This window comes from Caretta caretta, chromosome 16 (assembly GCF_965140235.1).
Source record: "Caretta caretta isolate rCarCar2 chromosome 16, rCarCar1.hap1, whole genome shotgun sequence".
Taxonomy (NCBI): domain Eukaryota; kingdom Metazoa; phylum Chordata; order Testudines; family Cheloniidae; genus Caretta; species Caretta caretta.
Window position 1 is genome coordinate 16,076,822 of NC_134221.1, and position 16,832 is coordinate 16,093,653.

The following is a 16,832-nucleotide window of genomic DNA, read 5'->3' on the forward strand; positions in this document are numbered from 1 at the left end:
TGAAAGGGTCCCTCTCTTTGGGAGTAGGGGACAGGGTGATGCAGGGAGCACAGTGCGTGCACTGTATTAGGGGAGAAGTTTGGTTCCCAGGTTCATAGCTGCCCTAATTCAGCAATGGGCTGCCAGTTTATTAGCAGAGGCTCCCACAAAAGTTTTCCCCTTTAGCTGCCAATGCATCCAAGTAACCACATACGTTTCTGCTCACAGGGAGCAACTGTGAGGGGCTGGGGAACCCATGTGTTTGTTTTTCCCTTTAAACAAAGATACATTCTCAGAACTATAACCCAGGACACAGGCAGCATCACCTGGGGCAGACTTTGAGCTGTCCTTGCTGGGCACAATCTGTTCTGTTCCAAAGGCAAAATAAATAAGTAAAAATCTGCCTTTCAGAAGTATTATTCTGAGCCTCTGGCAGGGATGACTGAGCAGTGTCCAGTGAGTGGGTGAGTCCATCAGATACAGGAAGTCACCCCAACTTTCCCTTCTGTTTGACGGTGGAATTTTAACCAGGGAGCTCCCCATCTGGGTGTCACATCCCTGCCCTTCCCTCTGCATTAGCAGATTTCCCTGTGGGAGAGCATGCCCTGCTCTCCTCCATGTCAGGCTTGTGGTGTAGAACGCGTAGGCAGTTTGAAACATGTGGGGAGGAGGGAAAAGAACAGAGCAAGAGAGAGAAGAAACAAAGGGACAGGGCAAGAGGGTGAAAAGTGGGAAGCTGAGTGACGAGAGGAGATGAGGAAGGTGCCTAGACCCTCTTTTCTTTTCCTTGCCCTTATTTTCCTCACAGAAAACAGTGAACACCTTTACTTCCCGCTCCATCTCCTGCCAGTATCTCCCTTTCCTCCTTCAGCCCACTTGGGGGTCCACTTCTCACAGGGTGCGCTCGCTGAAAGCTTGGTGTGGAAGCAGCCGGTGTGGTTACTGACAGCAGTGGCAAAGCCATGGTAATCAATTCACAGCTCCAGTAAGCACACTTTGAATGACTGTGTTGGCATGACAGTTGTAGGTAGTGTATCAATTTAGGTTTGGTTGGACTGTGGGGCCATGACAAGGTTGGAAGGGGTCTCATCTCTGAAAGGGGTAAATTAGGATCAAATACTTGGTGCCTTTGCATAATGACCTTTGGGTTTCAAAAATGTACAAAGTTTGTACCTGTTGTGGGGGCAAACCCAAGATCTAGTATTATTTATACAGCACCGTCAGTGTACGTAGTCCAACCAAAATGATCCTGCCCCATGGAGCTTACAATCCAGTTGAGATTTGCCTACTGTCCAATTATTCATCATAAGAAATGCTATAACCAAACACAGTGTATTTTACAAACATTAACTATCTAAGCCTCATAAACACCTCTTTGAGGCAGGCAAGGCTTAGTAGAGGTTTTACATTTTACAGAGGTGGAGACCCAGCTAGAGAAGTCATGCGACCTGCCCAGGGTCACAGAGGAAGTTGGTGTCACAGCTGAGATTAGAACTCAGGAGTCCCTTGCTCCCACTTCCATACTCCGGCCACTTCTTTTTTCCCCTTGAAGACCCAAACAGCCTGGATCGAGCCCCTCTGGATGACTAGTAAGGCTGAGGAGTAACTGTGACTGCATGGGGCACTTCAAGGACAAAGGGCAGCTTGTCACAAATGTCCTGAGAGGTTCCAGCATTTTACTCAGGTGAGCAGGACTGAGCAAATGCTTCGGGAGTGATGTGTTTTTGTGAACCCTGAGCCATCCTGCAATCATTGAGCAGTGTAGTGTAGGGGACACCAAAGATATGCTCTGAGTAGGGCTCAGAGTAAAGCAGAAGGGGCTGGACTCCCCTCCCCACCCATTGTACTTGTTAAAATAAAGTAATTGGTATATAATATAAATATGCTGGAGCTTTTTTCACATTCAGTGGAATTGCTACAGCTGTTGAGACTTTTTCCTTCTCTTGTGCACTGCACTGGGTACTTCATTTGATATTTGCCCCTCCTTTCTGGGCTGCATAGCGTTCTCCATTGTGATATTTTTCATTCTCTCTGTTATTAAGAGGAAAGTAAATGAGACCTTCACAGCACGGAAGGTTTAAAACAAAATCCCAGCCCTTGTGTGGGGTTCCACTTACTCAATATTTGCCATTCAAGCTTCGGCTTCTGAGCGAGGTGCCTCAGCAGCTAAAGCCAGCTCTGACCCCAAACTTAATGAGATTAACTTTTGATTTATTTATTTGTTCTTTCCTCCAACAAGTAGAAGCCGCAGTGGGTTGTGTAATGTGTCTCTAGGGCTCACAGGGAAGGGGAGGGCAAAGAGGAGGGAGGGTTAGACTACAAATGACCAGTGGAAACTGCAGCACTATTTTAAGTAGGGGGACAATTATGGGTGGTTTTGTTTTTGCTTTTTAAGTGTCTGAAGAGCTCCCTCCTGCCAGAGCTGGCAGGCTGCCCATGCCTGCTGCAGAACAGTGGCATCTCTGCTCCCCTGGTCCCTCCACTCACCTCCAGTTAACATTTCAGCTGTGTAGGGTGACTTCACAAGCACACTGGCTTGGGTGCTTTCTGAGTACTCTGAGTTTTCCCTGGGCTGAAATCGGAACTGTTTACGCAGCCTCTTCTCCGCTCCCAGACTTTAGGCCTGCTGATAAAATGAGACCCAGCTTTGAGCTACCCTTGCTCTCCCCTTGTTCATGCTAGTAATCACTCTGTCCTTTCCCCAAGAGGACAGGCCCTTTGTGGGTCAGATTGAGGGCGGAGAGGTAGAGGTGTCCCTCAGTCTGGCTTGCCCACAGCTGCCAGCTCTGCAACTGAAATGCCAAGAGGGTGGTGGGAGGAATTCTTGCCTGTTGGAGAGGAGCCATGGGTGCGTGGGAGGGAGTCTTCATCTGAATTGACTCCCTCCCCGCTAGTCCTGTGATTACTTCAGTTCCAGCCTGCAGGTTTTCACTGGAAACTAATCTAATACTGACTGTAAGTGAAGCTAATTAGGACGCAGGTATTTAAAACCAAATCAAACCCTGTGTACAGCTCAGCAAGGAAGGGTCACCAGGTGCAAGTACGGGGGAAAAAAATCGATGAGAGACTGATATAAACACTGCACTGGAAAGAGAGATGTAGCTAAGAATACCCAGGACTGCTTCAGTGGGCCAGAAGGAGGAGGGGAGGGTATTGAGTGATTCCAGGGCAAGGGAATGAATCGCTGTGTGCAGAAAGGTGCAAGTGCATAGATAAGATGGTTTATAATGTTGAGGATCAGGAAGGGAGATTACAAAGGAAGAGGGAGACTATAATTACAAAGAAACAAACATTTTAAAAACCAGAAGGAAAAAAACTTACCTGCAATATGTGGGATCCAGTGACCTACAGATCTGGACAGCCAGTTGGATGAAGGTGGAACACTGCATGCTAGGAACAGCAGTCTCTGTGGGTTGCTCCTCCATATTACAAATGGGAGCAGCTGCAGTCTGCTGCAGTGGGTCTGGTTCTGAGGCATAGGTGGCTTTCTGGTGGGCAAAATTTAGGCACCTCTCCTTTAATTAATAGTCCATCACCAAGTTTAAGTTTGAGTGGCCCTCCGATCAGTTAAGTAAGACTGGCAACTTTGACTCCTCTAGAAGACTTCCAGCATCTTGGTATAAAGTGACTTCATTTCTGATACTGATGAGATTGGAGTACATCGAGGCGGCTAGCCAGTTTCCAATTGGCTTTAACAGGCAGGAGAAGAATTTGATCATCACTTAAACAAAACCCTTTGTCACCAATACAGCGTATGCCTCAGTGGAGCTTTCATAGATTCAAAGGCCAGAAGGGACCATTGTGATCATCTAGTCTGCCCTCCTGTATCACACAGGCCAGAGAACTTCCCCACAGTAATTCCTACAGCAGATCTTTTAGAAAAACATCCCATCTTGATTTTAAAAATGGTCAGTGATGGAGACTCCACCACTGTTCCAATGGTCAATTACTCCCACTGTTAAAAATTTACACCTATGTACTTCAGTCACCTAGACTTAGCTCATGAATTCAGTGCAGTTTATCTAATTCCTCTGCAGAACAGTGTGTTCCTGTTACAGATACTGTCATGCTGTTGGATGGGCCACCCCAGAACCCGTAGTCCTGCTGGTAGGTTACACAAATCCTCCTTCGGTCAAAATGGCATTTCTGCAAGCTCCTGGGCTCTCCCAGCCAAACCTCCCGTCCCCAGCTTCTCTAGAAGAAAAAAGAAAAGGAGTACTTGTGGCTCCTTAGAGACTAACCAATTTATTTGAGCATGAGCTTTCGTGAGCTACAGCTCACTTCATCAGATGTTTACCGTGGAAACTGCAGCAGACTTTATATACACACAGAGAATATGAAACAATACCTCCTCCCACCCCACTGTCCTGCTGGTAATAGCTTATCTAAAGTGATCAACAGGTGGGCCATTTCCAGCACAAATCCAGGTTTTCTCACCCTCCACCCCCCCACACAAATTCACTCTCCTGCTGGTGCTAGCCCATCCAAAGTGACAACTCTTTACATAATCAAGTCGGGCTATTTCCTGCATCTATTTCCTGCATAGATCAAGGTTTTCTCACATCCCCCCCACCCCCATACACACACAAACTCACTCTCCTGCTGGTAATAGCTCATCTAAACTGACCACTCTTCAGGTTTAAATCCAAGTTAAACCAGAACATCTGGGGGGGGGGGGTAGGAAAAAACAAGAGGAAACAGGCTACCTTGCATAATGACTTAGCCACTCCCAGTCTCTATTTAAGCCTAAATTAATAGTATCCAATTTGCAAATGAATTCCAATTCAGCAGTTTCTCGCTGGAGTCTGGATTTGAAGTTTTTTTGTTTTAAGATAGCGACCTTCATGTCTGTGATTGCGTGACCAGAGAGATTGAAGTGTTCTTCAATCTCTGTTCATATTCTCTGTGTGTATATAAAGTCTGCTGCAGTTTCCACGGTAAACATCTGATGAAGTGAGCTGTAGCTCACGAAAGCTCATGCTCAAATAAATTGGTTAGTCTCTAAGGTGCCACAAGTACTCCTTTTCTTTTTGCGAATACAGACTAACACGGCTGTTCCTCTGAAACCTGTCTAGAAGAAAAGTTATCACAGGAACCTGACAAAACTTCCTGGAACAAGAGCAGGGCAGAGCTTAAAAGGACTCAGACTAATGGAAGCTGTTGGCCTCATTCTCACATCCACATTCTGTAGGCCGCACTTTTCCGGGGACCATACGTACCCTGGAGGAGAATGTGGGGCAATCCATGGAAGCTCTGGGTAGGCTTGGAGGTCTCCATTTTGTGAGGGCTAAGTGTGGTGTTGGCTGGAGCAGACTATTGACTCTGCTATCCCCCCAAGCGCATACATACGCACACAGGCACCCTTCTCTGTCTGCACCTTCACGTCACACTAGCTCAGCTAGGTCTGTTTCTCAGTTCACGTCTGGCAGGTTATTTTTACTCTCTCGCTCTTCCTTGGTGTTCTTTTTCTTCTTCCATCCTGTCCCTATTGATCTGCTGAGTAACTGGAGATGCACAGAACTTAGGACAGGAATAGAAACGAGAAAGCGCTTGGCCTGCATGAGTGTGTGCCCGCGCACATCAGACGGGGTAGTGCGAGGGAGGGAAATGGAAAGACCTTTCCACACAGCTCTCTGTTCACAGCTTAGTTCTCTGCTCAGAACAGCAACCAACGCAGTTAACCATGTGAGATTAAATGAATGAGGCTCCTCGTCTCTTTTCCTGTGTGCAGAGTCACAGTGGGCTCGTCAGGCAGGTGAGATAGAAAAGGCCACACACTCTACTCCTATCTCGCAGCATCTCTTTGGAGTAATTTTCTCCTCTCTGGAATGTCAGGCACAGCAGCATTCACTAGGGCAAACTCCATCCCAGAGGGATTAATGAGCAGTAATTGAAGTTAATGTGGCATAGCCAGGACACAGATTCAGTTATGAGAAATCAGATTTGAGAGAAGTGACTCAATTTCAGACTAATTAACAGATTCCTCTTTCTTCCTCTCTTCCCTGTTTTTTTTTCCCTATCTCTCTTTCGTTCTCTCTTTCTAGACCTAAGTAGTCCTCTGAGAAAATTGCGGAATGTGAGCTCAGAGATGTCATTTATATTACAAAATGCACATGTGAAATAGGCTTAGAGAATAATAATACCTCGGCTGCTAGGCCTTTGTCAGGCCAAGGATTAATTAATTAGAAGAGATGATTTTCAGTTTTGTAGGTTGTTTGTTTTAGATTCCCTGCCTCCCCCTTCACAATCTGTTTTCTTTTTTGTTGGTGGTGGGTATTTTTTGGTTTAAATTTTCCACCTTCCAATGCTTTGGTTTGTAATTTTTTTCTCCGGTTGTTTCATGCTGCTGTGAGGTACACACACTTTTACACATGGATTCCCTACCAGGGTTGCCTTTCTTTCTGCTTGAATAAGAGCATAGAGTTTGCCATACCAGACCAAAACACAAGTCCACTATCCTGCCTCTCGCAGTGGCCAGTACCTGCAGCTTCAGACTCAAAGGAACATGACCCTCCCCAAACAGCCTCATAGTGCAGCTGGTTAATTGTCCACTGCTGGTCACATGCAGGGGGGTATTCTTTGCTCCCTCCCAGTCATCCTGTACCGCAAAACATGACAGTTGGTGGTACTAGATAAAACATCTTGCCAAAAGAAATACAATTACCCCTCTGCTCAGCTGAGCTGCAGCCTCCTGATTCTGTCCCTTTGTATGGTGCAGTGGCCACAGCCCTTTGTGTTTTCATGTTTAGGACCCAGATTGGAATCTGGAAATCGGTACACGTGTGAAATGAGTTCTGTTTGGTCTCAGCCTGTATTTCAGTACACGGAATTTCCTAACCCTCTGTCAATTTAGAAAGTTGTAGGAGAATCTCCACATGTGTAGAAACATCGCTTGCTATCTTCAGTCATCTGACAGCTGCTACTGGGTTGTTTTACAGGTGAGGTTCTTAGATTTTGATGAACAACTGACCAGCGATCAGACATGTTTTACTGAGGAATGGAGGGGGGTCTGGGAGCAGCATCTCCACCTGTTAGCAGCATGAAAAATACACATGGGTACAAGGCAAAATGTTGTAATACATTTTGGGCTTCCCTCTGAGGAGATGCTGCTACTGAGTACAAGGTTCCTACCGCTCTTTCCCTGCATTGTTCTTGGAATTTCCAAGAGGTGTGGTATGTGTCACCCAAGTTAGGGGTGATTGGCGCCCAATAAACTATGGTATCCTGGCTTTGAGGATTGCCAGTCAGCTAGGGAGAGTGTTCCGATGATGCAATATTCCATTGGCCGAGGGTGTTCTCTCTCGCTGCAGGAGGATTGTATGGATGGAGTTTCTTTGGAAATGGTCTGAACTGGAATTAACTCTAATTTAAGAGACATCTTGCTCCAGGCCGTATAGTTAAATTAAGTTATTAACTCACATCAGCTGTTTGCTTATATTTCCCCAAGACTCTTAAATGCTATTACTGTAATTGCTGCAAAATGGAGGAGAGTCCTTGCAGGCTTGCAGTAAGGGGGGGTGAGAGCGGGAGACCCAGAACGCTCCCCCTTTGTCCAAGCACTAGTGACATTTCATCAATGCCAGCTGAGAGATGCCCAAGGTCCTATTACCTGCCTCTGGCTTTGTTTTGTGGAGCCTTCTTTCCTTTTGTTGCCGAGTTGTGTCCGGTCCTGAGCAAATAATAGAATTTCATCGATAGACTGAGGAGGTGATGTATGTTAAAGCACTTAATATAAAGAGACTTCTACCGGAGCCCAAATTAAATTTGGCCAATGAACTCAATTGCAAGCATTATTGCGTTCCAGGAGAAAGTCCAGAGAGCATTTATACACATTACTCTGCAAATATTTATGTTAGTATATCCGTGGTACATCCTTTTCACCCTTCCTCCTCGTCTGCCCCCAAACCCCTACCTCAGAAGGTTTTTAAAAAGACTGCTCTGCATGTAAATAATGATAAGGGGAAATCCTTTCCAAAGTTCAGCAGTATTTTGACTGCTGCTGAGTGGCAATTTATTTAAAATGACTTGCTGCACCCAATGGAGTGGCTATCCATTATGCTAATCATCTTGGCATCTTTTAGATGGTCTTCTCTTGATAACCCAACTTCAAATGAATTTCTAAGGGCGGCACAAATAGTTTTCTTTTCCCTCAAGGGTTCCAGTAGAATTCACCAGTCCATAACAACTCTGTGTTGCTAGGAATCTCTGTGGAGAGTATTGCTTATGGAGGCTGGGAGGAGAAAAGCATCTCGGGGGATGAATTTAATCGGTATGGTGCTTTGCTCTGTCAGGCACTGTACAGTGGATGCATTATGTGAAGTGTCCTGCACATTGAGGCAGGACACTTCACATAATGTTCTTGTTCCACACGATGAGGATCCAGGACATTAATCTGCCTTATGCAAAGCTGCCAAGTTCAGACTGGGATTTGAATATCCCAACAGTGTAGCCTGTATTCAGACCTGGAGTGGTGGTTTGAAGCTGAAATGGGGACATTCAGATCTGGACATTCAGATCTGGATTTCCCCAGGGTTCAGAGGTGGCAGCCTTGGGGATTCGGATCCCATGTAATCCCATGTAATTCAGGCCCATCTCTAGTCATATGATCATAGAATCATAGAATATCAGGGTTGGAAGGGACCTCAGGAGGTCATCTAGTCCAACCCCCTGCTCAAAGCAGGACCAATCCCCAATTAAATCATCGCAGCCAGGGCTTTGTCAAGCCTGACCTTAAAAACTTCTAAGGAAGGAGATTCTACCACCTCCCTAGGTAACGCATTCCAGTGTTTCACCACCCTCCTAGTGAAAAAGATTTTCCTAATATCCAACCTAAACCTCCCCCACTGCAACTTGAGACCATTACTCCTTGTCCTGTCCTCTTCTACCACTGAGAATAGCCTAGAACCATCCTCTTTGGAACCACCCCTCAGGTAGTTGAAAGCAGCTATCAAATCCCCCCTCATTCTTCTCTTCTGCAGACTAAACAATCCCAGTTCCCTCAGCCTCTCCTCATAAGTCATGTGTTCCAGACCCCACTATAAGATCAAATAGCAGGATGTGAACCTCATGCTGAAGCCATCGGACGTTGTCATGACAAGTGTCTTCTGCACCTTGAGATTACTCGGGCTGATTTACCACATGATGTTTTCCCACGTCACAATCTGGAACAGTGAGAAACCCAGACTAGGTTATTTTTTCCAGGAATTTGAATCCAAATAGAAAAAACTCTTCTTTCTGGGAAAGCAGGGAGCCACCTACATTCTGTATTCACTGGGAACTGTTTCACTAGCTTCTGGGTGCACAGATGGAGCACACAGAGTCCCAGTGCAATGGCCATTGTATTTTGTATTTGCAGACTTGCTGTGAGGTCAGTGCTTCATGCTTTGCTGATCTGTCAGAACAGTTGCAGAGAATTAGGTAGAAACAGGGTTAATCGTCCAAGAGCTGCCTAAGTGCTGTGTGTAAGCCCAGGCGGTGGATGACAATAGCGGGAAGGGAGGAAAATAGTTATTCATGTATTCACGCAAGCCAAGATTAGTTGAAAGAGGGACTTTCTCAGGGACAGAGAGGAAAGAGCTCCCTTCAAACACATGGTCCCGTGAGACTCATTAAAGGTTCATCAGTTACAGTGAGCAAACAATTCAGTGGAAATTCATCGTAATCCATCCTTTGGATGGCAGACAATAACAGCTTTCCACACCTGTGCTGAGTTTTCCCGATGCCAGCTGTGATAAGCAGGGTGGAAGCAGGGATTTTAATTTGGAGCAATTCCATTGCTGAGCTCCAGGGTGAGTCTAGATGGTCTCTGACTGGGGATTAGGAAAGCTCTCCATCTCTAGCCTGAGACGCAATCTGCATTGCTAAGAAGATGGTGGCAAAGTTATCAGCTTTGAAGTATATGCTGGCCTTACTCTCAGCTGTGGAGAGAGGGCAGGTGATGGAGGAGGGAAGGGAGGACAGGTGGAGGTGGAGGAGAGACATTGGTGGGTAGAGGTCATCTCCCACTGTAGAAATGGTGTGGAAGAAAGCACTGGAGGAACCCAGCTTCTCCCCTTCCACCACTCTCTTGTATGCCAGTCACAGGCCTGTCTGGAAATTCTGGATGCCTCGAGCTGCTTGTATGTGCAGTGTGTATGTCTGACTCAGACGGAGGGGGCTTGGGGCCAGGGCTCCTTCTTTAGTTTGGGGAAATTCTACTGCCTGTGTTACACAGGAAGTCAGCCTAGATGATCACAGTGGTCCCTTCTGGCCTTGGGATCTATGACTCTAAAGCTCTTGGAGAGTGAGTACTGGGGACAAAAAGGTTTCAGAGGTGATGAGTGCAAGGAAAGCGAGTAGGATAACTTACCCACTTACTGAGTGTTTCCCCATCCCTAGAGCAGCATTACAGTGTGGTCCAGTGGTTAGAACAGAGGACTGGGAGTCAGGGTTTCTGGGTTCTGGTTCTGCAACTGAAGTGATTCATGGTGATTTTTTTTGGTGGGGAGGGACGTCACATAGGTGCTGGAACGAGGGGTGCTAGGGGTATGGCAGTACTCCCTGGCTTGAAGTGATTTCCATCATCTACAGGGTTTACAGTTTGCTTCAATGGCTCTCAGCACCTCCACTATGTGGACAGTCATTTAACATCTCTCTCTGTCTCAGTTTCTTGATCTGTAAAATGGGGATAAGGACCCTTAGTTAGCTCACGGGGCATTGTGAGACTGAATTCAATGATTGTAAAGGACGTGGAGATCCTGGGAATCAAATAGACTATCTCCATGGATTTTTTAAAAAAACTATGTATGTTTTAATTTTATGATGAATGAAATACCAGGGTGGTGGCTGCCTTTTTCATTCTTTCAGCTATGCTGGAAGTCTGCTGCCCTTGCCTTAGTCTCGTCGGCTCCTCATTTACAAACCTTAAGCGTGCTGGCCCTCCATCTCTCATGCGGAGACTTGGCACTGACGTGCCTCTCTCACTGAGACCTCTGGAATGCTGATTCGTAGAAATGGAGATGACTAGGAAACGTTCTTCACGGCTGCAAAATGATGCTTACACACCTGTAAACTTTCCCTGGCGCCCTGCGGTTATCCTTGTGTCCCTGGCTTAGGCCTTGGCAGACTAGGCCACGCTGCGTCATTTCAAAAGGGAAGGGGAGGACGGCTAAAGGACCTGCATTAAAAATCAATAAATACTTCTGTAATGTAAGCTACAGCATTTGGAGCCAATACTGTAGCGTTACTGCAGCATTCAGGCCTATTACTAGGGAATTCTGTTTGACATTCTTCTGTTTATTCCCAGCATGGACAAGCCATGTATGCTTCCCCCATATTGCCCTGAGGCTGGGGATGAGAGAAGCTGAGACTCTATGGCCTATTTAGTACTTGGCCTCTCTGCTGATGCCACCTCCTCTGCTGGGTTTTTGTGTTAGAGAAGCTTACCCATGAGGAACTGGACTGAGACCCACCACACTCATTTCACACAAAGGTCATTGAATAATTATCAAATGGTAACCACTGTCACCTGGTCTAGACTTGAACCAGCAACTTAAGGGGGAAAGGCTCTCTCCCCTTAGCAGCCCTTGAGCCAGACAGACCTCCCTGGTGTAATCATTTTATAATGGTAGAAAGGGAAAGGAGTTGTGGCCGCCCTGAGAATGGAGAGGTGCACAGTAGCCTGTGCTAGGACTTGTGGCATTGTTCACCCCTCTAATATAATTGATTAGATCCTAAACCCCTTTTCCTGGTCCTGCCCTGGCTCAGAGAGTTGGGTACCTGATAAAAAGGAGCAAAGAGAAGCAAGGCTTGCAACCCTTGGGACTGGACTAATGCTATTTTCTCCGTTCTCTGCCTGCTGGATCTTGGCTAGAGAAAGGCACTCTTTCCCCTATGCTGCCAAGCTAAAGCGTATGTCCTTGAACTGAAGGCATTGATGGTGATGGAAGGAGGAGAGTTGTTTTCACCCAGCCAACCCTGACGAAGGAGTTAAAGCAGAACAAAAGATGGGGCGGCAGTTGGGGATGTGGATGGGGGACGGGAGTGGCAAGTTTTGCTCCAGGCAGCAGCAGCGCAGCGGGATCAGCAGCCTGGGCCATGTTAAGCTGCTCCGCTGTTCATTATTAAATGATGCATCCTGATGGATTGGTCTGAAAAGTGCTGTGTTGTGGGGTCAGGCCGCTCAAGTTATAGTTTTCTGGTTAGATGGATGATTCTCAAAGGCCGAATTCAGAAAGCAATTCCCTGGTAAAATTGATCCTTTGGACGAGGTAACTTTTGTGCTATGGATAGGGCCAGGCAGCGAGAAATAGCTGACCTGGGACTAAAGGGGGAGGGCGGCGGGCTGTCTCTGCTGCTTGCTTGCTCTTTATTTAATTTTGCATGTTTACGCTCATTAGAGAGCGAGAGCCCTCTCTGGGAAGCACAGTGCCCAGTCATCTCGACGTGCTCTGACAGCCAGACAGATTGAAGCATTTTGTGGCTGACCCAAGAAGCCTGTCCTTCCTCAGCCATGCCCTGCAGGCGTGACAGAGGAATGCATGACCACTGCCCCAGGACTGAGAGCAGCCCCAAGTGCTGATCCGGTAGCTGGCGCTTGGCTTGGCCGCTGTGCATCATGGGCAGTGAGCTCTGTGTGCGCACGCAGGTCATGAGCGTGCACGTCTACCCGCTTCCAGCAGAGACCCTTCTTTCACGCTCCTTGTAAGATAAGTCAGGGCTGCATCCCACTCTCTGGCTGAGATTTGGTATCAGAGGCCTAGTAGTTAGGAGCAGGTTCAAATTCCATGGTGGGGTGCAGCACCTCAGCTCTTCCAGGGAACCCCCCTAGAAGAGTGGGGGAGATACGCGAGCCCTAGAAAAGGGCAGAGGATTTGGTGAGCTTCTCTGCCCCCATCATTGTGCCATGAGACTGCAGGTGAAGTTAAGAGAAATGTTTAGTAAAATGCCCCATGCAGATGGAAGTTCAGACACTAGCAGCTCAGCAGCACCTTTCTATTGTAAGAGCTGCCCAGGCCCTGCCCAGGGAGGTCCAGGCCATGACTGAATAACCCTGGTTAGCCTCTGTTGCTGCCGTGGGAATGCAGCTGGTGGTGAACAGTCTTCTGACTCGGGGAAGGCCTTGGGGCATGAAGAGACTGTCACATTTCGCACATGATCTGCCTCAGCTGCCTTGTCATTACAACAGTGTACCTATGCGTGACTGTAAAAGGTACCGGGGCCTATGCCCAGTAGTGGCTTTTGGTCCCCTTGTCATGTGATAGCTGTGTGCACGGCAGAGGGATGAGCTATAATACCTTTCCATTCCTGAGGCTCTCAAAGAAGCTGGCAAATATTGATTGGTTAAGCATTATCCACGCTGCACTGGGAAGTATTAGACACATTTTATAGATGAGGAATTGGAGGCAAAGAGGTGAAGTAACTTGCCTATAAGTCTATGGCATAGCCAGGAACAGAACCAGGAGCCCTGTCATCCAGGCCTTTGCTCTGACCAAGCTTACAGCTCCACCGGTGAACTGAGGAGGGGGAGTTGCCCTTTGCTCCACTCTTCTGAAAAGCCTAAGTGTAGGGGAGAGGGATAGTTCAGTGGTTTGAGCATTGGCCTGCTAAACCCAGGGTTGTGAGTTTAATCCTTGAGGGGGTCATTTAGCGATCTGGGGCAAAAATCAGGGATTGGTCCTGCTTTGAGCAGGGGGTTGGACTAGATGACCTCCTGTGGTCCCTTCTGACCCAGATATTCTATGATTCTATGATCATTTGGCACACAACAGTGCTAGGGTTCCATCTGCCTTAGGCCTATATGCCTACTGGTCATACTTTAAGCTTCCATCTCGTCTCCATCCCTTGACCTGGAGCTAATAGTTCTGCAGGGGGGAGAGGACAACTTGTGCTCTGGGATCAGTGCTGCCTCAGGAGCATCAGGAATCCATCTCTCCTCTGCTGAGAAAATGAGACGAGGAACACGTGGCCTTGACCACTGGAGTGTCTGTCAGAAGGGGAGTGAGGAGCTAGAAGAAGTTAGCCTGTGAAGTCAAGGCTGCCCATGTGTAGCACCCCTGCTTCTGAGTGTTTGTATGCTGGCTTTTAAATGGTGGGTGCTAGAATTGAATCATGCACTTTGTTGTCCCCTTTCACAAAGAGTGAGTAGTGCTGTACCTCCCCGAAGCCCTTGCTCTCTGACTCAAGCCTGGGCCAGCTCAGCAATGGTGATGCTCTGACCTGTTTTAACCTGCTATTTGCTTACTCCTCTCCCCCTTCTTCTTTTGTTAATTTTATAGCAAGAGAAGGAGCCAGTGCTCTGTGGACTCTAAATAATTCACAGAGTCAGGCTCCATGCTCCAGAGTGCTGGTCATTGCCTATTCAAGGGGGTTAGGACATCAGTGCAGAAACTTCCCTCAATCAGAGACAGAAGGAAGAACCCATCACAGCTGAGACATGGGGACCCTTTTTTATAAGTGCTGGCTAACACCCCCTTTTCCAGACTCTCTGATTTACAAGCTGCTCCCAGCGTTTTTAAGTGCTATGGTTTTTAGCTCTTTCAGCTGTTACCTGCCATTGCCAGCCTGCAGTAACACAGACACTCAAACATAACATGCTGTGTTTGGCAGCTCCTGCTTGAGAGTGCAAATTTGCTCCCTTATGGAGTGTATATTTCCTTCTCTGCCTGGGTCAGAGATGAGCAAGGATAGTATGTTGGGGAGGAGGGACTCCGCCCAGTTTCTGCATGGCATGTGAGTAAATAGTTTGCCGGAAATAAGAACAAGGAAACAAAAATAACTTATGAGTAAAATCTTCCAGCTATGCACAAATGGGATCACAGCAAGGGCAGACTCAATGGATCAGAAACATGGGTATGGGACTCTTTGGAGATTCTAAAGAAACTTCTGCTCCTGGAATATTTTCCACAAGAGATTGTGATTTGTCTCTTGACTGGGTATAGTACAGGTGAACAGTACCGGGTTTACGGCTCTTGAGACTAATGTCATCTGTTTATTCCCAGAACAGATACAGCAGAGAAAGTAGCCAGACAAGCTTCTCTTATGCACTGTCCCATCAGTAGGCCTGATTCTCCAATGCCATGCACCTTCTGATCATTTACACCGTTAAAAAATGAGTACTACCCAATCAGATTTCTTTGCTCACTTACATGGGGGGTTACATTTCTACACCCCCTTTGCCCAGATATAAATGATTACACAAGGTGCAAGGTAGTAAAGAATCAGGCCCATTGTACCTCAACCCTAACCTAGAGGAACTACTTGTAGGATAAGCAGGGTACTCGGTCTCTGTGGTCTATAGGGCTCATAGCCTGAGCCTAGGCCTGCAAGCCCTGAGTTCTAATCTCAGCTCTGACTTTGTAGGAGTTACCTAACCCCTCTTCTTCAGAGTCCTTATGTGTAAAATGGGGGTATGTAAGGACTACCAGTCTTGCAGTGGTTCATTAAAAGTTTAGTCATTAATATTTGAAAAGTGCTTAGTACTGTTTTCATTCTTTGTTTTCTCTGGACACTTCCAGAAAGGGAGCAAGTTGTGAGGATTTTTTTTTTTTGACAAGTGGCCTTTTGTCCACTAAGAACTGGCCTGAGACTCACTATATTAATTTCACACAGGGCACCAAATAGCCATCAGTCGGTCATAACTTTCAGTCATCACTGATCAGGGCTGGATTTCAATGGGTGGTCTCAGGATGAAAGGTTCTATATCCTATCACTACTCCACCCCCTGGGAGAAAGGCTCTTAATTTTAACAACCTGCTTGGGGATTAAGGGTCGTGACTCATTAATATAAACACGAGCTATTCCTCTAATATCCTGTGTGTCTAAGGGCCCAAGATAGTTCAGAAGAAGAAAATGGCGGGGGGGAGGGAGGGGTTCTGGGTGATCTCAATGATTCTCAGAGTCAGCCTTCCCCTATCTTATCCCCCTAGGATTTCAGCATGGGAAGAACACGTGAAACTGGGGGGGTCTGGTGTTTTGGATTGATATGGAGGGTTTATTTAACATCAGTCTGCCTTGGATCACAGGTGAAAAGATTTTGCTGATCTTCACTTAAGATTTGGTGATTGTTGGTGCAGTGGCATTGAATTCAGTGGTGTTGCACAGGGCATGAGTCAGCACAGAATTTAGACCTTAACATGTAGATAATGCCTTTCATCCAAGGATCTCAAAGCACATTATAAATAGGCCTCATAATATTACCCCCATTTCACTGATGAGAAGAGAGAGGCACAGCGTTAGAAAGTAAGGCCAAAGCTGGTTGCCTAAAATCAGGCCCCTAAATCCATCTTTAGGCACAAATATAAAAGTGGCTAGAGATGCAGTTGCTCCATGAGTCTCCTGTCTCCTAGAGCCTTGATCTTACCAGGCTAGGTTGTGCCATTCACTACTATCATTTATAAACATGGATAGTCCTGTCCTATTGCAGTCATGTGGTTAAAGGATGATACCGCTCACTTTGGAAGAGATGTTTCAGATCCTCCATAAATAGGTGAATGAATCCTTGTAGCACAAATGCCAGACACAATAGGAACATGGGTGAGTGCCATGAAACCCTTGTCAGAGCTGCTGTGAAGGGGTAATTAGCTTGGATCTAATTCTGTACATTCAGCTACACAGCATGTCCATCTCAGCTGGGAGCGGATGGCTTACTGTCCTGAGAACATAAGAACAGCCCTACTGGGTCAGACCAAAGGTCCATCTAGCCGAGTGTCCTGTCTTCCAACAGAGGCCAGTGCCAGGTGCTCCAGAGGGAATGAATAGGACAACTAATCATCAAGTGATGCATCTCCTGTCGCCCATTCCCAGCTTCTGGCAAACAGAGGCTAGGGACTCTATCCCTGCCCATCCTGGCTAATAGCCATTGATGGACCTATCCT

The 16,832-nt window shown here is 46.8% G+C and overlaps 1 protein-coding gene across 4 annotated transcripts in view; it reads left to right on the forward strand.

The window, feature by feature from the left end:
* The window catches only part of NTNG2 (netrin G2), a 72,799-nt gene that overhangs the window by 32,390 nt on the left and 23,577 nt on the right, over nucleotides 1–16,832 (forward strand). The window lies entirely within an intron of this gene.